General features: G+C 38.8%; 2 protein-coding genes across 6 annotated transcripts in view; one reads left to right on the forward strand and one right to left on the reverse strand.

Annotated features, from left to right (window-relative positions):
• Positions 1-21,989, forward strand: part of LOC115209402 — a 215,593-nt gene that overhangs the window by 46,386 nt on the left and 147,218 nt on the right. The window contains exon 3 of one of the 3 annotated variants that reach the window (XM_036508717.1): positions 12,998-13,003. The exons of the other annotated variants lie outside the window; for them this stretch is intronic. The gene's annotated coding sequence lies outside the window, so the exon portion shown is untranslated. The remainder of the gene's footprint in view (positions 1-12,997; positions 13,004-21,989) is intronic. 3 annotated transcript variants of the gene reach the window in all.
• LOC115232382 overlaps positions 1-21,989 on the reverse strand; it is a 137,672-nt gene that overhangs the window by 26,962 nt on the left and 88,721 nt on the right. The window contains exon 1 of one of the 3 annotated variants that reach the window (XM_036508783.1): positions 9,744-9,803. The exons of the other annotated variants lie outside the window; for them this stretch is intronic. The gene's annotated coding sequence lies outside the window, so the exon portion shown is untranslated. Of the gene's footprint in view, positions 1-9,743; positions 9,804-21,989 lie in introns of those variants that run through there. 3 annotated transcript variants of the gene reach the window in all.

The raw sequence follows: 21,989 nt of genomic DNA on the forward strand, positions 1-21,989 counted from the left end.
GGTTTTCGTTGATCCATTCTAATTTGTATGGCAATGTGTTTTGACGGGAAAATGAAGGTAATTTAGCTTTTGATACAAAATTGATAAACAATGGAAAATATGCGCATAAAACTGCTGCGACGATTTTTTCAAAATTTATAAACATACTGAGGTTAATATTACTTCCAGCACAAATGGATTTTGGATGATAAACATAGCTTTCATTTTTATGGAGTTCGCAGCAATATTTCTTCACTATCTCCCGATTTATACCAATTCTTCTGTAAGCTTCAAATGAGAAAGGATTGTTTTTCTTGATGTCTTGAGACAAATTTATAAAAAAACACATGTATCCAGATTTTCCCATTATCGATTTTTGTGTAAATACGAATCTTTTCAATTCTTCGAATATCAAATATATTATATCGCGTCTTTGAATATTTTGTTTTGTACAATTTATATCGATATCAATTCTTGGATTAGCAATGTATAGACATCTAACAAATTCAAAGAGTAAGGTGAGAAATCATAGTAGAAATTTTTATATGCTATTAAACCGTCTGGTTTATCTGGAATCCAGGTAAAGAGTCTCGCGTTTGCAAAATAATCCAATGGTACAGGATTAAGAAGGTCATCAAGTGTCTTGTTTGATAATGGACTTCAAAATGGAAAACTTTTTTTCCCAATTTTACTAAACGAGATAAAATATTCGTTACATTGGGAGGGATTTTCATTTGGCAATCATTGTCGAGTTCCTTCGCTTCGATGTTTAGTGCAGTTAGTGTGATAATAAGAATGATTGAAACAATAAGAGAACTGGTTGCTGTTGTTGTCGTCTGCATGGCAGCCATATTTCGTTATCTGTAATAAAAAGAAAATAGAATACATAAATTAATGAAGATTCGTTTTAGGTTCATTACTCCATAGATATTTCAAACCGAAAATATTCATTATAAAACTGAAAGTAATAAGGAAGAACCATTTTAGTTACATTTTTGTGTATTCGAAATGAGGAAGATTTATTTTAAACCGGATGTAAAAACTACAGGAGAAGGTAGAAACAGTGATAACCACAACCACAGCATTCAAGCAAAGCCACCGCAAACATCATGAGTTACAAGAAAACCTGACGTCAAGGAATCGCCACTCCTGTTGCAAGCTGACAATTTCTCACAAAACAAAGAAGCCACCATCACTACCAGCACCACAAACACTATCTCGTCAATGTAAGATCCATTTTTGCACCATCAAACAATGATATCCTCATCGCCATTATGACTTTTGTAGCAGGTCAATCCGTTAGTATACAGACCAATAGGTCAGGGTAAGCACAAAAACTGAGCCTATTTTTCACTGCAGTGAAGATATCAGCAAAGATTGATTTAAATATGTAATGGCTATCACAGTTGAAGAAAATGGTAACCAAAGCAGAGCCTACAGAACATAGTAGATGCGTGGTAACCTACAGTTGCACAAAGCAAAAAAGAAGGTGAGTGGAAAAACCAATTCCAGTCCATGTCGAAACGTGCCTGAAATTTGTTCAGAGTCAAAGTACTTTTAGCACTCGTGGCAGACAATGCAGTACGGTCTATGTCAGAGTTTCTACATACATCGAAGTAAGAACCTTTCTCTAAAGTGAGGAATTCATCCTAAAATCTTCATGTTGTTGCCGATGCGGTGTGAAGGTAAGAGCGGCAGACGTGATGTCAGAAATAAACATTTGATTAATGGTAACGGCTGTATTGGCAGACATTGAAGAAGAGCACTAAATCAGCTAGAACGGGGCGGAGGGCGAGGTCCGTCCCAGGCGGCATTTTTATGGGTATATGCTGTAGGCTATAAGCCAGTACAGGCTGTATTGAAATCAAATAATAGTGGTTTTCATGTCGGGAGATGGACACTACGCACCGTTAAATGCAACAAACGATATATCTTTTGTGGGATTCCGGGGACTGCAAATTGAAGGGCTGCTCCGGGTAGCACAGACTTTAGCTATAGCAATGAAGAGGTGCCACATACATCAGAAGGGAACGCGGTAAGCAGGAATCGGGGCTCTTGACAAAGACAGCAGAGACTCGAAAGTGTCTTCCAACTCATTCATTCGTCGGGAGGAACCCTTTTTGTATGCGGTGGTTTTATATCCTAGGCATCTCGTTTTCGGATGTTGTAGCGTAATTGCTGCCCGACTCATAGGTAGTATTATTCGTTGCACACAACACTCAATAAACAGAAGAGTGCCATATCATGTGAAATTGGTTGAACGATATTCCGGCATCTAGCGTGCCTTCCACGTCAGTCTAATCCACTTTTTGTTAAGACTCTATGGGACCGAGGTAACTCATCCAGAAGTTATAGAGAAATAAATAGAAGAGTGCCATATCATGTGAAACTGGTTGAGTTACCTCGGTCCTATATAGCCTTAATAATAAAAATGATGATGATGATGATGATGATGATGGTAATAATAATAAATCAAATATGATTGTATTCAAAGAGAGATGGTGCAAGAGGTGTTTGGGAACATATTTTGTAATCTGATTAAACAACCCTGAACTAAGAAAAAGCAAATGTATTTTAACCGTCTTTGTTCACTGCAGACATCGTTTACACATCGGTAGTCTTCAATGAATCTATGGTACTGTGAGAATGTCTCCTTTGGATAACACTTCATCCGTAACAGTCTATAGAATTTAAATCTGACGAAATTTGGAGCTAAAAGCTTGTTAATATATGTTCATAATAGTTGTCTGACAGCCCTTTTAGTGTTACGTGAGCTTTTTCAGAAGGTGCTGAGTCTTATTGAAATACGTATGGCCTTCCATTGCGAATTTCTCCCATCCAGGTTTTGATAACTGTCTCCAGCACTTCAACATATCCAACAACATTAATTGCAAGTCCCTGTGGAAAGATGCGAAGTGGCATGACATGAACTTCGTTATATGCCTTTCATAAAACCATCACAGTTGCCGGGAACTTACGGTGCATCTTTCAGAAGACAGCAAAAGGATTTGCACATAGCTGCTTATTATATTTCCAGTTAGACTTTTGGTCTTAGTCGAAGATTTCCTCATCAGAGAAGCAAAGCATAGAATGTTCATAGGAAGTTTTCAGGTTGGTAAATAACCGCTTGGCAACGATGAAACGATTTCCTCAAACAAACAGCAGCGTAGATGTACGAAAAGATTCAAAACAAAAAATGTTACCAATCAATCTACGATTTTATCTCACGTTTCAGAAATCCGTTTAAGCGAAGCCGAACTCGCCAAGTGTAACTGTAAACAAAGCAACTTCAGTCACAATATTGAGCTTCGGAAAAGTAAAACACCTCACCTTCAGCTACAAGAGATCTCTTCAAACAATCAATAAATTTGGCGCACATACTTACGTCAGTTCAATATTATTAAGTTTTCCCGAGAATTATGCTGTTTATACTAACTTTTCTTTAGGCCAGGTGTGTTCGGATTTTAAATTGTTGTCTATATGGTGTGTCGAAAATTATAATTATTGTATATCTCAATCAGAAAATACGATCGATTTTGTACTCAACCGATTTGAAATTTCCCTGAACTTTTTATCCTTTATTAGGATTATATTCTTTTTCTTTGGAACAGTGGATCTCGACAGACAAGGCTATAAATATATATGAATATAAGGTTGAAAAACCATTTTGGATAGAAAAACAGTCGATTTTTTCTATCCTGGTATGCATTTTGATATTAATGACTGGTGATGCTTCATCAGGGTAAAATTTAATTACATTTTGGATACCACCTGAACAAATTATAGGGTATTCAAAACGTCTGACCGCAGTGAAGGCTAAAAGACGCAATCATCACCTTCGCACGGTCCATACCGCGTCAGACTCTCCAAGATGTATTTCAAAACATGTGTAGAAGAGTCAACTTCTGTATTGAAAATGAAGGACGACATTTTCAACACCTCTTATAAAGTTTGTTAAAGTCTTGTAATGACTAATATATTCTTTTGTAGACTTATACCATCTTATAAATACCGTTTTTGATGGCTTATAAGACGCACGAGTGCATAGGACGCACATTAGTCTAGGCTATACTTTTGTAAAATAAATTACCACTAAAATAATATTTTCATTCCTCCACTTGCCTGTATAATTTTACGTTATTACCGGTAATTATAAGCAATTTATTGCATCCATATTCGATATAAACCTACCGTAGGCGATTGTTCACCAATAAATGGCAGCATACGTTTTGTAAACATACATACCGTTTTGAGCCTACATTAAGTGCATTGTGTCAGGTCTCCGCTCGGAGCTACTGGTAACATGTAACCCAGTACAACTTGTTACATGGTCGAGTCGTTGGCGACTAAACTGGCAACCCCACCAAGATTTCTTGGTGAGGAGGGTTATTTGGACACCCAACAGGACTAAAAACAAAACCTGTCAAAGAGCAGAGGAACTCTCTCATGAGTCAATGGCCATCCAAAAACCCACATAAATCCAGAGTGGAGCCCCTAAGGCGGTTCGATTGCGCCATGCGTGCCACCTTCCGGCAGCTCCTGCATCCTGGTCTACCCCCAGCCGTCTTGACTTTGTCTTGCCACTGGATCCGGCGCACCAGGACGAGAGAGTGAGGCTGATTCTGCGCAAGTCACCCTCACTATAATCCAAGTCACGCGCACGTCATGACATCATGACACCAACATCACAAAGTCCTGTGGCGATGGGGAAACGGCGAAGTAGCAGGTGAGGATACACTGGGAGCTGCAGTCGTGAACCTACACACACGGCTCAGGACATGTAGTCGCCCCTCACTGAACTGAGGCAGCAGTGGAGTCCGGCACCCACCTGAGTGACCGAGCAGCTCTCTTCAGGATCGCTCTGCTCGCCTCCGCAGCATGAGGACGGGGCTAGAAAAGGTTGCTCTAAACATAGCCTGCCTCACCTCACCCTGGTCAGCAAACCGCGGCTGGCGGGGGTCCTTTCCAAGCGGTCGAAACAAAGAAAGAAAACGAACAAAGGTGCTCACTTTCGCAACTTGGAACGTGAGAACTCTGCTTGACAACACCAAAGCGGACAGACCAGAGAGACGAACTGCCCTGGTGGCCAGAGAACTGAGCCGATACAATGTTGATATCGCAGCAGTGAGCGAGACCCGCCTTGCGGACAAAGGCCAGCTGACAGAGAGAGGCGGTGGCTACACTTTCTTTTGGAGTGGTCGCAGCAGCGAAGAGCGTCGTGAGGCTGGTGTTGGTTTTGCCATCAAGTCAGTACACGTGCGGAAACTGGAAAGCTCCCCCGAGGGTATCAACGATCAGCTGATGAAGATGCAGCTCCCACTTGGAAACAAGACTAGTGCGACCATCATCAGCGCTTACGTCCCCACCATGACCAACCCTGAAGAAGTTAAGGACAGGTTCTATGAGGAACTTGACTCCCTCATCACGTCAGCCCAGCCTGGGAAGCTCATCCTCATTGGGGACTTTAACGCCCGTGTCGGGACTGACCACCAAGCCTGGCATCGCGTACTGGGAAAGCAAGGAATCGTAAAGTGCAACAACAAGGGGCAGCTCCTCCTGCGGGCGTGCGCCTCTCATGATCTTACCATCGCCAACACCTTGTTCCGTCTGCCAACACACAACAAGACATCATGGATGCATCCACGCTCCAAACACTGGCATCTGATAGATTACGTCATCGTCAGGGCGAAAGACAGGCGGGACGTGAGACTGGTCAAATCCATATGTGGAGCTGATTGCTGGGCGGACCATCGCCTCATCATCTCCAGGATGGATTTCTACATCCAACCTAAGAGAAGACCACAGGGTCAGAAAATGACGAGGAAGCTTATCATCACGAAATTAAAGAACCAGCTGACTGCACAAGATCTCCAGTCACGTATGGACAGCAAGCTGTTGGACATTCGGAATGACCAGTCCAGCATCGATGAGCAGTGGGAATCATTCAGGGACACGGCTCATTCCATCGCCCTTGAAACTCTAGGCCAAGTTACGAGGAACCACCAGGACTGGTTCGACGAAAACGACCAGGAAATCCAAAAGCTCATGGAAGAGAAACGCCGTCTGCTTCGGGCCCACCAAAATGATACCACCTGCACGGCAAAGAAGGCTGCTTTCAACAACATTCGCAGCACAGTCCAGGCAAAACTCCGCCTCATGAAAGACGCATGGTTAAGCGCCAAGGCGGATGAGATTCAGGGATATGCAGACAAACACGACACCAAGAAATTCTATGAGGTGCTGAAAGCTGTCTATGGACTGCAGTCCTCCTTTGGATCAACCACCCTGCTCAGCTCTGATGGAACCTCACTCCTGACTAACAAGAGGCTGATCCTGGAGAGATGGGGGCAGCATTTTAACATCGTGCTCAACCGACCAGCCCAGATCAACGAGGAAGCCATCGCACGACTACCCCAGGTGCCGACAAACCACGAGCCGGCTGTTCCATCCCTGCAGAAGTGTTCAAGTCGGGCGGCCCCACCATGATCAGTCAGCTCACCAGCCTGTTCCAGTCGATGTGGGACAGGGAACAACTCCCTCAAGATTTCCGGGACGCAACAATCGTCCACATTTATAAGCGGAAAGGAGATCGCCAGACCTGCGACAACCACCGAGGAATCTCCCTCTTGTACATAGCAGGCAAGATCCTTGCCCGAGTCCTGCTTGACCGCCTTCTGGAACACTTGGAGCAAGGCCTTCTCCCTGAGAGCCAGTGTGGCTTCCGCGCAGGTCGAGGGACCACTGACATGATATTCGTCGCCCGCCAGCTCTAGGAGAAATGCATGGAGCAGCACCTTGACCTCTGCATGACCTTTGTTGACCTCACCAGGGCTTTCGATACAGTCAGTCGGGAGGGACTCTGGAAGGTCATGGGAAAATTTGGTTGCCCCAGCAAATTTATTGCAATTGTCCGCCAGTTCCACGACGGAATGACAGCCAGAGTCCTTGAAGACGGCAACTCATCTGAAGTCTTCCAGGTGACCAACGGAGTCAGGCAGGGCTGTGTCCTGGCCCCAACACTGTTCAGCATCATGTTCTCGGCAATGATGTCCGATGCCTTCAGGGACTGCAAGTCCGGTATCGACATCAAGTACAGGACGGACGGGAAATTTTTCAACTCCAGAAGATTGCAGGCCGTCACAGAGTTGAGGGAGACAGACATCAGAGACTTTCTCTTTGCTGACTACTGCGCCCTTAACGCAATCGATGAACAGAAGATGCAGCTCGGGATGGACAGGTTCTCATCAGCCTGTGACAACTTCGGTCTCACCATCAGTGCCAATAAAACCGAAGTGATGTTTCAGCCAGCCCCCGGCTAACAATACCATGAGCCTCAGATAAAGGTGAACGGACGGATCCTACGAGTGGTGGAAAACTTCACCTTCCTGGGCAGCACTCTCTCCTGCAATGCCAACATAGATGCTGAAATCATCAACAGAATCTCCAAGGCAAGCAGCACGTTTGGGAGACTGCGAAAGAAAGTCTGGGAGCGGAGAGGAATCAGCCTCAACACCAAGCTGAAGGTCTACCGGGCAGTCGTGCTTACCACCCTACTATACGGCTGCGAGACGTGGACTGCTTACCGAAGGCACGAGCGCCAGATAAACCACTTCCACCTAAGGTGTCTTCGGAACCTCCTTCACATCCGCTGGCAGGACAAAGTCCCAGACACGGAAGTTCTGAAGTAGGCAGATCTCCCTAGCACCATCACGATCATGCGCAAGGCCCAGCTGAGATGGGCAGGTTACGTCTCCCGCATGTCCGACACTCGCATCCCAAAACAGCTCTTCTACGGTGAACTCAGCCAGGGAAAATGCAAAATCGGAGGGCAGAAGAAGCGCTTCAAGGACAGTCTCAAAGTCTCTCTCAAAGACTTCTCCATCGGCACAGAAACTTGGGAGACACCGCTCATCCTGGCGCAGCGCAATCACCACAGGAGCAAAGACAGCCGAGGAGAGACGGATTCAGTCAGCAGAACAGAAACGCCAGATGCGGAAAACCAGAGCCACCTGCACCAATAGCACAGCCCCTACCCACTTCTGCCCCACCTGTGGGAGGGGCTTTCTTGCCCGGATTGGCCTCACCAGCCACCTCCGGTCTCAGAGGAGTAATTCCACCAAATGATGTCACTGGTCATCTTCGAACCCGAAGGACGAACATTATTAAGTGCATTGGACTCAGAGGGATTTTTAAAACCATTTGGGGGTTAAAAAAAAGAAATAAAGTCGCGTCTTATAAACCATCAAATAAGATATTTATTTTGCAATAAAATACTTACTGCGGAGAGACTTTTTGCACATCCTGTTTTATCCCAACCAAAAGAACTATAAAGTAACAAGCAGAAGCAATCTAAAAAGAATAAACTTAATAGCCAGTTAGATAATGGATAAATATAAGATCGTCAATAAATCTGCACCTTAGAAAGTTAAACTACCAAGACTTAACATTAAATATCACAAAACTAATTTCAAGACTAATATATACCCATCAAAATCTGACATAGGCTAGATAAGTAAGCTGATTATGGATGAGTATATACCCGGATCAAGAAATATAATTAATCTTACACTTTGGTCTAGCTCATATGAGGTAATTAATCGGTTTAATAAAATAAATATTAAACACACAAAAAATTCGTTTATAAAAACAGCAATCATCCATAAGATAGAAAATAGCTGAAAAGGTATCTGCACATATTTCGAACCTAACGGCTGGTGAAGAAGGCAAACGAAATACCTATTTCTTTACTACCCACAAGGGGCTAAACACAGAGAGGACAAACAAGGACAGACAAACGGATTAAGTCGATTACATGGACCCCAGTGCGTAACTGGTACTTAATGTATCGACTCCGAAAGGATGAAAGGCAAAGTCGACCTAGGCGGAATTTGAACTCAAAACGTAACGGCAGACGAGATACCGCCAAGCATTTCGCAAAAGTAAGACTATTATCTTTGTCTTTTCTCATCAAGGCACCAGGTCCGGAATTTTGGTGGAGCGGATTAAGTCGATTAGATCGACATCAGTACGCAACTGGTGCTTAATTTATCGACCCCGAAAGGATGAAAGGCAAAGCCGACCTCGACGGAATTTGAACTTAGAACGTAAAGACAGACGAAATACCGCCAAGCATTTCGCAAAACGAAGACCATTATAACCTAGCAGTGAGTAAGGTGGAATATAGAGAAAAATTGAAATTTAACAAAAATACATAAATTTTGTGAAGTATATTTGCCATTGAAATGTGGCTAACCACAGGGTCCTGTCCACTTGACCAACGATGTATGATTAAACTTGTCATATATGATGCAGAAGTTACTGCTACGCTAAATGTTAATACAACTGATAAGAAAACCTAAATTGGATCATGTGAAGGGGAATTTAAAAAATCGCTATGCTAATCACATAGCCTCTTTCCGACATAAGGACAAAAGCAAAGCTATTAAGTTGGCTAGCCATGTATGTAGTTTGAAAGCTACCGAAACACCATATGTGATTAGGTGGAAAATAATTGAGAAATCTATACCTTATGTTAATGGATCAAATACATGTAGGCTATGTTTAGCTGAAAGAGCTCAGATCTTTTTCAGATCTGAGGTCCTTAACTCAGCGGTTGCGAAAATATGTATGAATATAGTTTTATAAATGTATGTATAAATATACAAATGGTGAAGTAGCTGTGAATAATCAGAGAGAATTTATATTACAATATCGCGAGAAAATGTGGATGAAACTGAAAATTATAAAAAAGAATTGAAACTCACATAGTTGCAACATTTGGTTCCTTCTAGGAGAGTAGTTTCTTTCTGTATGCTGCTAAGAACGTAAATTCGAATGTGAAAATTTGGCCAGAAACGAATGACTATTTTTAAATTGTTATTTTTACTGTACAAACATCAATTATTTGATACAGGAAGCATTACTCTTACATTCCAAACAAGCTAAATTTTAAATTGTTTTAAATTAATGTTTTCTTTCAATATGTCTGCCGACTCATGTGTGTACTAAGGGGCATGCGGCTATTTACATATATATGTATGTACAGATATGTGTATACTGTAGCTTGTAGCCCCAGGAGAACATCTTCTCCAGCTGGCTATTGACACACTTTCTGTGTCCTATCAGTATTTGCAAAGGGAAGCCATCCTTCCCATCGTCGACCTGACGTGATACGCACGGACCCTGGTTTATGAGTAATTACCCGTCATCAGCGCACGACAATCACCGGTCTTCAAGGCGAATGGGTCCCAAAGCAAATACATATATCCTAATGATGATATTAAGAAAAATAAGTTTATATCCTCTGATAAAAGCGATAGGAATTTGGATGGTAATCATATCGGGTGAGATAAAGGTAGAAAAATTGAAATAGTATTTAGTATAGATAAAAATACCAATGACGCTAATAAAATAAAACCGAATTATATAATAAGAAATCCAATTAACAAAAACTTTTATTAAAACTTACGACAAATAACGGCAGCGCAAAATGCGAAAAGATTAAGTTATTTGTACGAGGAGGTTAGCTATAACGTAAATAAGCGCTAGATATTCGCCTTTTCCCTCGATTCTCCTGTTCGTTCGGCGAAGAAGTCGGGCTTGACTGTCAGGGGATATGTCTTGCGCAGGCCATTGGAGTATTAGGGCTAATGCAGCTTCGCACCTCTCCTTGAAAAATACATATTTTGCAAAACAAATTTATCGGATTCCTACGTTTTAGATGTCGAAGATTACGAATATGCACAAAAACAATTTCGAAGAATAAGAAGAAATTGGTTCGTTCTAATTACGTCGTTGAGCCGGCATTTTCTTTACAGCGAATTGTTAATCAGGACTAGCAGTTATCGTCAAAGGAGAATGATGAATTCTTTGTGTTGCAGCAGCTTTTCAGCAACCCACACATAGAAGAAAGTATTTAATAGGCTTTCTAAGAAATTATCTTATAGCAGCTTTTGCCCCAACATGAAGAGTATCGTTACACGAGATGAATACCAAGAGCCTAAATCCAGTTGTAACTGTCACAACCCAGGGTCCTGTCCACTTGACCAACGATGTATGATTAAATTTGTCATATATGATGCAGAAGTTACTGCTACGCTAAATGTTAATACAACTGATAAGAAAACCTATATTGGATCATGTGAAGGGGAATTTAAAAAATCGCTATGCTAATCACATAGCCTCTTTCCGACATAAGGACAAAAGCAAAGCTATTAAGTTGGCTAGTCATGTATGTAATTTGAAAGCTACCGAAACACCATATGTGATTAGGTGGAAAATAATTGAGAAATCTATACCTTATGTTAATGGATCAAATACCTGTAGGCTATGTTTAGCTGAAAGAGCTCAGATCTTTTTCAGATCTGAGGTCCTTAACTCAGCGGTTGCGAAAATATGTATGAATATAGTTTTATAAATGTATGTATAAATATACAAATGGTGAAGTAGCTGTGAATAATCAGAGAGAATTTATATTACAATATCGCGAGAAAATGTGGATAAAACTGAAAACTACAAAAAGAGAATTGAAACTCACATAGTTGCAACATTTGGTTCCTTCCAGGAGAGTAGTTTCTTTCTGTATGCTGCTAAGAACTCAAATTCGAATGTGAAAAACTGGCCAGAAACGAATGATTATTTTTAAATTGTTATTTTTACTGTACAAACATCAATTATTTGATACAGGAAGCATTACTCTTACATTCCAAATAAGCTAAATTTTAAATTGTTTTAAACTAATATTTTCTTTCAATATGTCTGCCGACTCATGTGTGTACAAGGGGGCCAGCGCCTATTTACATATATATGTATGGAGAGATATATGTATGTATAGTAGATTATAGTGTTGTATATACGTTCTGCTGGCTGACAGAATCGTTGGCCAACCTGGAGAAATACCTAGCGGTATTTCGTCTGCCGTTACGTTCTGAATCCAAATTCAGCCGAGGTCGAATATGCCTTTCATCCTTTCGAGGTCAATAAATTAAGTACTAGTTGCTCACTGGTGTCAATATAATCGACTTAATCCGTTTGTCTGTCCTTGCTTGTCCTCTCTGTGTTTAGCCCTTGGAGGTAGTAAAGAAATAGGTATTTCGTCTGCCATTGCGTTCTGAGTTCAAATTCCGTCGAGAACGACTTTGCATTCCATCCTTTCGGTGCCGATAAATTCTGTACCAGTTGCCTACTAGGGTCGATGTAAACAACTGGCCCCATCCCCAAAAATTTCGGGCCTTGTGCCTAGAATAGAAAAGTATATATATTTATTTATATATATATATATATATATATATATATATATATATATATATATATATATATATGTATATATATAAATTAATAAATAAATAAAACATATGCGTATATACATACATATATGTACGTACCTACCTCTACATGTATATATACATGCATATATGGGTACAGGACACCAAAAAAACGTCGAACACAATGAGAAACGAAAACATAAACACAAAACCAAGGAAATGGACATTTTTCTTAAGCAACAAAATAATAGAGTACAGGACATACAAAACAAGGAAAATTCCCCTTCTTCAATCGCCTTTGTTTCATCTACTCCACGTTTACATTACTTTAATGAAACAATCCTTCCCGCGAAAATCAAATTAAATAAAATTTGTGATTTTTTGCGGAGGGGTAAAAATGGTAACAAAAACAGGACAGTAACGACAGAACAAAATATAAACAGTAAAAGACAGGACATAACACAAAAAAGAAGGGCTGTTAAGCCGAACGAGATAAATTTTTTTACGAACGCTATTTTTTGAGAATGGCGAAGGAGCAACAGAAAGTGCCATCTCTACTTGAAGGCAACCAGGACAGTCGCAGAGGTCTCGACGCGGGTCAACGACGGGAGGGAGGAGGAGGAGTGAGAGAAAGGGAGAGAAAAAAGAGAATGGTTGTAGAGAAAATAATGAAGAATGAGAGAGAGAGAGGGAGAGACAGTAAGGTAGAAGAAAAGGAAAGCCAAAAGAATGAAGGCCGAGAAAGGGAGAGGGAGAGAAAGGTTAAGAGTGCGCATCATTATTAAGAACATGTTACCGCTTTCACCCTCTGCAAAAAATCCCATATTTTATTTAATTTGCTCTACGGGAAGGACTGTTTCAACGAAGTTGCGTATTGTCCTTACTTTCAAAACGCAAAGTAGATGAAACAGGTACAACTGATGAAGAGGAATGTACTTTGTGTTGCACGTCTCGTTTCTCTGTTTGTTTATTTTCTGTTTTTACTTACTGGGGTCAATGTAATCTACGTAATCCCTTCCCAAAAATTGAGGCCTTGTGTATAATTACTACTACTACTACGAGTAGTAGTAGTAGTAGTAGTAGTAGTACGACTACTACTACTGCTACTACTATTACTACTACTACTAGTACAAGTACTACTACTACCACCACCACCACACCACCACCACCACTACTACTACTACTACTACTACTACTACTACTACTACTATTATTATTATTATTTCTATTATTATTATTATTAATAATAATAATAATATTATTATTATTACTTTTACTACTACTACTATTCTCGTTATTATTATTATTATTATTATTATTATCATTATTATTATCATTATATTATTATTATTATTATTAGTATAATTATCATCATCATCAACATCATCATTATTATTATTATTATTATTATTATTCCTATAACTACTACTACTACTACTACTACTACTACTATTATTATTATAATTTTAGTATTATTATTATAATTTTAGTATTATTATTATCATTATCATTATTATTATTATTATTATTATTATTTTTATTAATATTATAATTATTATTATCATTATTATTATTATTATTATTTTTATTATAATTGAGTGAGAGAATAGTGCTTGCCATCAAAGTGACACTGGGGTAAAATATACGGAGCCCAGTATACCCATCATGACTACCCGTCTGATAAGGGTACACCAGGCACATGCATCACAAACGTATGTGCGCGACATGATGATCTCATATCAAGATAAACAACGCATGACCTTGCAGGTGGGGCCCAGTTAGAATTTTCTTCTGGTCGAGTAACCCATCCCGTTCAAAAGGTCCCTGAATAAGGATTGTTTATGGATGTGGAGTGAACCACCCATGTTTCCAAAAGTGAATTGTCCAAACCTTTAACAATTCCTTTCAACACATGTCCATGATGCTCCCCCACTATTTCTGCTCGTGATCAGAGATGCACATATCGTCAGCCACTAAGGGAAATGCTCAAGTGGTTAAAGTCAAACAACTGACAAGCATATCCTGTGGTTTGACTAGAATATTTGCTGTGACCCATCTTTTATACCAAGAAAAAACATGTACATGATAACACTTCCAATCACTTAAGATGAGAAGCCATGAACGCCACTGACTGCTACTGTCATTATCATCATCGTCGTCGTCATCATCATCATCATCATCATCAATATCATCAATATCATCATCATCATTATAGCCTCTGCCTTAACTAAGGCGGAGGTATTGTTTTCAGTCGTGTTTGTTTGTCCGTGGAAAAGATATCTCAAGAACTGCTGGATGGATTCGGATGAAACTTTCAGGGATGTTTAGTCTCGTGACTAGCACGAGCTGATAAGACTTTCTGATCGGTCCGGGACCGAACAAGGATTCTGGATCATTTGTTATATTTACTTTACTTTACATGAAGTATTACGATCTTATTTTAACCTTCAAGTCTTTCTCTGATTATCTCCCTTGAAAGCGTGCTTATCGTTGCCCCGTAAGTCATGGCGGCGTTGCTGTTTCCAAAGATTTATTTTCACTTCTCTATTATTAGTTTTACTCTGTCTTAGTAGAAACTGAGGGATAAAGAATTTAAACTAAATAAACCGCAGCAAAACTGTGTAGAAATGAAATATGACTAGCATTTTCAGAAACAATAATAAACTTAATTTATCCTCAACATTTTTTAGTTTTGCCAGTTTTTAATATATCGCTCCTTAGATGTGTTGTCTATTCTGTATTTCATGTAATTCGTTTTTAATGCTTACACTTGGGAAGCGCAGATTAGAGCCTCCGTTTCAGGTCTTAAATCACATTCTGTCATCCTTAGTAATCTTTTGTCTCTCTCTGCCCTATTTTCAAATATCCCTATCAAATTGTGCATGCATTATTTTCTTTATCCACCTATTTTCAGTCGCATTCATTCTCAAATCCTTGGACAGGGCTCCATTTTTGCAATCTTCCATCTTACACAAGCCTGACCTTCTTAATTTCAATTAAAGCGGTTCTGTGGCATCTTTTACACACCATATTATGTTGCTTACTTTTGCTCTAATGCTGTGTTCGCATCCAATCAGTCCTCTTCTCCCACATTTTCTTGGTACATACAATCTGTCTGTGTCACTTTTTGGGTTGAGTAACCCCTATCTAGTTAGCAACGTCCTTGTTTTTCTTCATAAGCTATTTAGTTTGTCTACTGCCCATGCGATTACCCCTACTCCATATCTGAGGAGTGAAACCGCCCAGGTATTGATAGATTCAATCTTATTCCTTGCGTTTGAATTCGAATTAAGGATCAGACTCAGTCTGCACAAGTACTTCTCCTTAAATTTTACTCTCATTTCCTTCTCCATCATTTTATCCATTTCCAATATCCTCAAGTACTTATAGCACGTCTCTTCTATCTGCTTCATAACCTCCCCCGACGGTATCGATTGCCCATCCATACATATGATTTTGCCTCTACTCAAGTCTAACACACCACACATTCTAAATCCAAACTTCATTTTGATATCAGCACTGACGGTATATACCGTACCAACGAGGGAACTGACTTAGGCTTCATCTTTACCATAAAATTTGACGTCATCCATGAATAACAAATGGTTGACTTCTTTTGGCGGATTTTGAATACATACCCAGCCTTTGCTTTCCTCACAATCAGTGTTAGTTGTATCATGCACATTACAAAGATCAGTGGGGACAGGTAGTCCCCTTGGAAGATGCCTCACCTGATTTCTATTGTCCTTAAACTTCTTCCATATGCTGTCAGTTCCGTCCTCCACTTCGCCCTATTTTTCCAAGCAATCGCTCAACATTCGATGGAATACCAAGTAGGTTCATACATTCTATAATCCAAGAATGTAGGACCATGTAGTACGCCTTACGATAATTGATCCATGACATGGCTAAGTTACTCTTCTTCCACTTATAGTCCCTAAGTACAGTTTTGTTTATCAGAAGTTGATCCTTGGTACCAGATGTCCGTACACTGATTCTGCGAGTAATCCAGTCAATAATTCCCACGTAAGTGGTTAGCAGGATATCGGCCTGTAATTGTTTACCGTATTGCCTTTTTCGATGATTTCAAGCACAGCACTGTCCTACCCAATGTCAACCAGTGTAGTGTTACTTTGTCGGTATTTAATAAGGAGTTGAGTTGTGCAGCTATTCGGGCATGACATACACCAAATCTTTTAATCCAGTAGCCTTCAACTCGATCTAGTCCCGGGGCCTTCAATTTGCCCATTTTGTTTCTGATTCTTTCACTTCCTTAAATGAAATGCCTTTGTTCTGCCTGTTTTGGACAGACTACTGTTGATTCAGTTATTGCAACCGTTCAGCATCCTTCTTGTGTTCCTTGTCTTTGCACCAGATGTCACTCCAAAACCTTTCACTTTCAATGTTATCTGGTACTAACTTTTCATTTGTACACTCACCATTTATTTCTTTGTAGAATCTCTTTTGATCTACTCTGAATAACCTATTCCGCTGGTATCTTTCCACTCTTTGGTCGTATCTTCCCATCTTTGCTTTCTTTGCAACGATGCGCTGTTTCAGTTCCTCCATGACCACTCACAGGCCCTTTCTTTCAATATTATATTTCCTGTTCAGTGCCCTCTATTTCTGTTCGCTTTTAAACTCTCCCCTTCTCTTTTTGGTCAAAGTCGGAAATGTCCTTCCAGAGCATATCTAACCCCACCTGTATTCTTCTTTTCCACCATGGATCTTTTCTTTTCTCACTCCCATTGTATTTATTTTTCGTGTCATCAACACCCACATTTTCTCCTACAACAATATTCGCTGCCCTGATCAAATTATTTGTTTCTGTGAGTTTTTTTTTATTCTGATGTCATATCACCATTAGTTTTATTGTCTCCTTCCAAGCCATCTATATGTCTCTTATCGAGCACGCTATCATTGTTGCTTTCTTGTGGTTTATTAGAGATTTCGCACCATTTCTTCTGCTATGGGATTACTTTTATCAGTAGGAACTGTATTTTCATCGTTTGCTCTGCTGCTGTTTTCCAAAACCGGTCTTTCGATAGCTTCGAGCTCTATCTCTGCGAATCAACAATTTCTACTTATTGCTCTAGCTTGATTACATAAACTCTGTTCCTTGAGTTGAAACAATCCTCTTTCTCTCCATTCACCATACGTTGTCGTTATCCTCCTAATATGAACACCATTTTCCTCTACAGAGTTGCTCAGGTAGTAACACTCCATGACCACAGCATTGACTTGTTAGTTCCATCTACGTCGTGTGTGCTGGTCCATTTTTTCATTGTCACTCATGTAAGGTAGTGATTATCATGTTGCGCAATTACCAGAGTGTTTGTTGAGACACTATCACTACATGTATCATCAATCAAGACATGGGAAGATTCCAATCACTTCCTTCAATGTTATCATTATCATCACTGCTCTTGTTATTATTACTATTATATGTTTGGCGTTTGCTTTGTATTTGTACAAGTTGACTCCAAGTCTCACCCACAGACCTCAATTTGAAGTTCAACTTGGTATTATGACCAACATGCCATATTTTTGATTATGCACTGAATGTAGTAATACCTCCCTTTACAGGGACCCGCTTTACGAGTTTTATATTTCAAGCACAAGATCCAAATTTTCAACGAATTGCGAAAGTTTCTACTTCCATAACAAATGCTTCTGTACGTTGCCCTGAAATTTATAGGCAGCAAAAGAAAGCATCTACAAAGCAAACAATTCTCGACTTGTTTTTAAAAAGAAATCTACAAGTCCGTCGACGAGTGCTTATGAATCACGATTGCGCCTACAAGTGAGAAGGTGTGCACGAGTCTAGTACGAGTGAAAGTAATTCAGACAACGATTATAATAATATTTTTTATTATAAATGATCTTGACATGTTTGTACTTTACATAAAATATTCTTTACATGTTACTGTTGTTTTATTGTCATTTATTTACGAGTTTTATAAATTTTATAAGTAAAATATTTTGTTCTGGGAACGAATTACGATTTATAACATTACTACTAATGGGAAATTATTGCTCTGTTTTACGAGTTTTCGTTTTACGAGAAAGATCCTTTTGTATTGTTTTAGAGAATGTCTGTCAAAATATAAGTAAATTAGAAGTTTATTTTCAAAGAAATTTGATCATAAGGTGATATTCTGATGTTAAGGTGACAGTAAAAGGTGTTTGCTGTTATGTACATTTAGAAGTATTTTCACACTGTTTACGAATTAAAATGTTTTGGGGAATTACATAGACAATATTTTACGTAGCATATGAATAGTTCCTATGAGCACTATTTTCAGAAATTCTTACTTTTTTTTTTATTTCTATCTAAGATGGGTAGTAATCAGCCCCTTTTGCTGTTATTCCTGGCCACCGATCACAAAGGTATTGTTTTAGTCTTGAGGATCCACGTTTTGCCAATTTCTATTTCAAGATCTTTATACTTGCCCAGTGTTTGGTAAGTCTTGACACATACATTTATGCTGATTAAGAAAATCATATCAATGGGGAGGCATGACATTTGTCTGAAATTCTCCAATATAATGTCTGGCCTATTCGCGTCTATCTTTCTGTCAGTTTGAACGGTGAAGTTCCAAAGGTATGCTATAAGGTATGCGGTGAGGTTCCATAGAAACTTCCAAGTCCCTGACAATGGGCCTGATTAACTGAGAAGGATCGTTGTCAATTATATCCTGGATCTCATCAACAAATTCAGGATGTCTTTTTGTTCTCATCAAAATGATCAGAGTGTAGATTCCGAGCTGTCGTACCTTCGCAATCACCATTAGACTCATCCAACTCCTTCCCAATCCTCTGCCCTCTCCTCAGATTCACACTAAAATCTTTGTAGTGGAGATTCCGGCGCGAATGCCAAGCAGTACAGCATGTCGTTTCTAAATTTCTGACAGAGTGAATTGTGTCATGGTGCCCAACTGACCCTACTATATTGTGTAGTCGACAAAATCCCCCAAAACAATGCGCATGCGCAAAATTTAAGTGATTAAATGGCGACAATTTACCCATCGTACTCTGTATATGAATTTGACGCATGCATGGAAATATGAACATATGAATATATGTATGGGTATACGCATATATAAACTAGCTGCGCCTTCCTGTGAATGTATAGCCTATGGTACAATATGCACGGTATACTTGCAGATAACATATAAATCTACGAATAATATATTTTTTAATATTATTTTGTTGATTAAAAGAGATGAGATTCATTCTCTTCTTCATATGATTTGATTGTTTCAACGATTTTATCTGACAGGGTTATATCAAGAACAAATCTAGTGTTCATTATCGACAAAAGATTCGGTATCAAAGACGTCATTAATATCAGAGTAATCCTTGTGAACGCTGATAAGTCCAAGTCTTCTCGACTTATTATATTGTTGCAAGCAAAGAAAAAAGATACGATTAGAAACAGTTTTACAATGGATTTACCAATCTCGAATCTCAATGGAAAACGACGGTTAACAATTGTCTTAAACAAACTGGCATTTATGAATTCTTCTCCATATTTTGTCTGAACTAAATTTGGACGAAAAATGTTCGTGAGCTTTACAGAATTAAATATTACCGATTGATACTGCTTCATGATGGCGTTCACAATTGTAACGCCATACACGAAAAACATGGCAGCAAACCATACGTCACCGACATTATCAGGTTTAGCCAGTACGGAGATACCTATTGTAAATATATAGGAGCATAGAACTTCCATAGTTACAACAAAAATGTACATTGAAGAAAGTTCCCATAATATACAAAACGGTAAGGATAGAAAAGTTAGAACTGCAGCAACAATCTTAAAAATATAATTTGGATTTTCATAGAGAGGGAAAATATAAACTCTAGAATAACTTAATGGTAAAGTCGGAATCAAATAAACAAATGGGATTCCGTAATACACGATGCACAGAAATAATTCACACATACAAAATGCAGAAAATAAAATTGTAATGGAAAGAAAGAGCCAAAGTGTAATGAATTTCCAGAAAATATTTCTTCCGTAGAAATATAACCAAATTTTCTTTATACGATTAATCCAAGTATGAATTATTAAATACCAGAAATTTGGGTTTAAAGCAGTAGAAATATTAGCTTTCATTATTGCATAGAGTTGATCATAATCCTGTAGAGTAGAAACATCTAAACTGCCATACTTCTCTAATAATCTAATATTTTGAATGAGAAACGTGCAAGTGGATCTTTGATGTAATGTATTATAAGCGATAGTCTCACTTGTTCGACTGGGAAGAACGAAGAGGATAAAGTTGAAAGATACGTAACAGATAAACCACACAAAGGGACCACCAAATAAGCCATCAGTATTCTCATAACTTTCTGGGATTCCTAATATTAAGGCGCGATGTCCCAATGGTATACCATCTTGGTAAAGAATTTCTATTGTTTCATATAAAACGAAGTAATGCATCAAAAGATCCAGGAAAATTATTGAAAGAGGAAATAGAATAAATAAGAATCTTCTTAGTCTTGAGGCAAAGAATGTGGAATGGTGAAAGCAAAATAACCAGGACAGAATATCAGTGAAATTGTAAGTATTATGGTTTTCGTTGATCCATTCTAATTTGTATGGCAATGTGTTTTGATGGGAAAATGAAGGTAATTTAGCTTTTGATACAAAACTAATAAACAATGGGAAATATGCGCATAAAACTGCTGCGACGATATTTTCAAGATTTGCAAACATACTGACGTTAATATTACTTCCAGCACAAATGGATTTTGGATGATAAACATAGCTTTCATTTTTATGGAGTTCGCAGCAATATTTCTTCAGCAAATTCCGATTCATACCAATTCTTCTGTAAGCTTCAAATGAGAAAGGATTGTTTTTCTTCATGTCTTGAGATAAATTTATAAAAAAACACATGTATCCAGATTTTCCCATTATCGATTTTTGTATAAATACGAATCTTTTCAATTCTTCGAATATCAAATATATTATATCGCGTCTTTGAATATTTTGTTTTGTACAATTTATATCGATATCAATTCTTGGATTAGCAATGTAGACATTTAACAAATTCAAAGAGTAAATTGAAAAATCAAAGAAGAAATTTTTATATGCTATTAAACCGTCTGGTTCATCTGGAATCCAGGTAAAGAGTCTCGCGTTTGCAAAATAATCCAATGGTACAGGATTAAGAAGGTCATCAAGTGTCTTGTTTGATAAATGGACTTCAAAATTGAAAACCTTTTTTCCCAATTTTACTAAACGAGATAAAATCTTCGTTACACTGGGTGGGATTTTCATTTCGCAATCATTGTCGAGTTCCTTCGCATTGATGTTTAGTGATGTCAGTGTGATAATAAGAATGATTGAAAGAATAAGAGAACTGGTTGCTGTTATTGTCATCTGCATGGCAGCCATATTTCGTTATCTGTAATTAAAAAAATGGAATGCATAAAATAATGAAGATTAGTTATAGGTTCATTACTCCATAGATATTCAAACAGAAAATATTTATTATAAAACTGAAAGTAATAATGAAGAACCATTTTAGTTACATTTTTGTGTAACAATTCGAAACGAGGAAGATTTATTTTAAACCGGATGTAAAAACTACAGGAGAAGGTAGAAACAGTGATAACCACAGCCACAACATTCAAGCAAAGCCATCGAAAGCTTCATGAGTTACAAGGAAAACTGACGTCAAGGAATCGCCACTCCTGTTGCAAGCTGACAATTTCTCACAAAACAAAGAA

The sequence above is a fragment of the Octopus sinensis genome, linkage group LG1 (assembly GCF_006345805.1).
Source record: "Octopus sinensis linkage group LG1, ASM634580v1, whole genome shotgun sequence".
Classification (NCBI taxonomy): domain Eukaryota; kingdom Metazoa; phylum Mollusca; class Cephalopoda; order Octopoda; family Octopodidae; genus Octopus; species Octopus sinensis.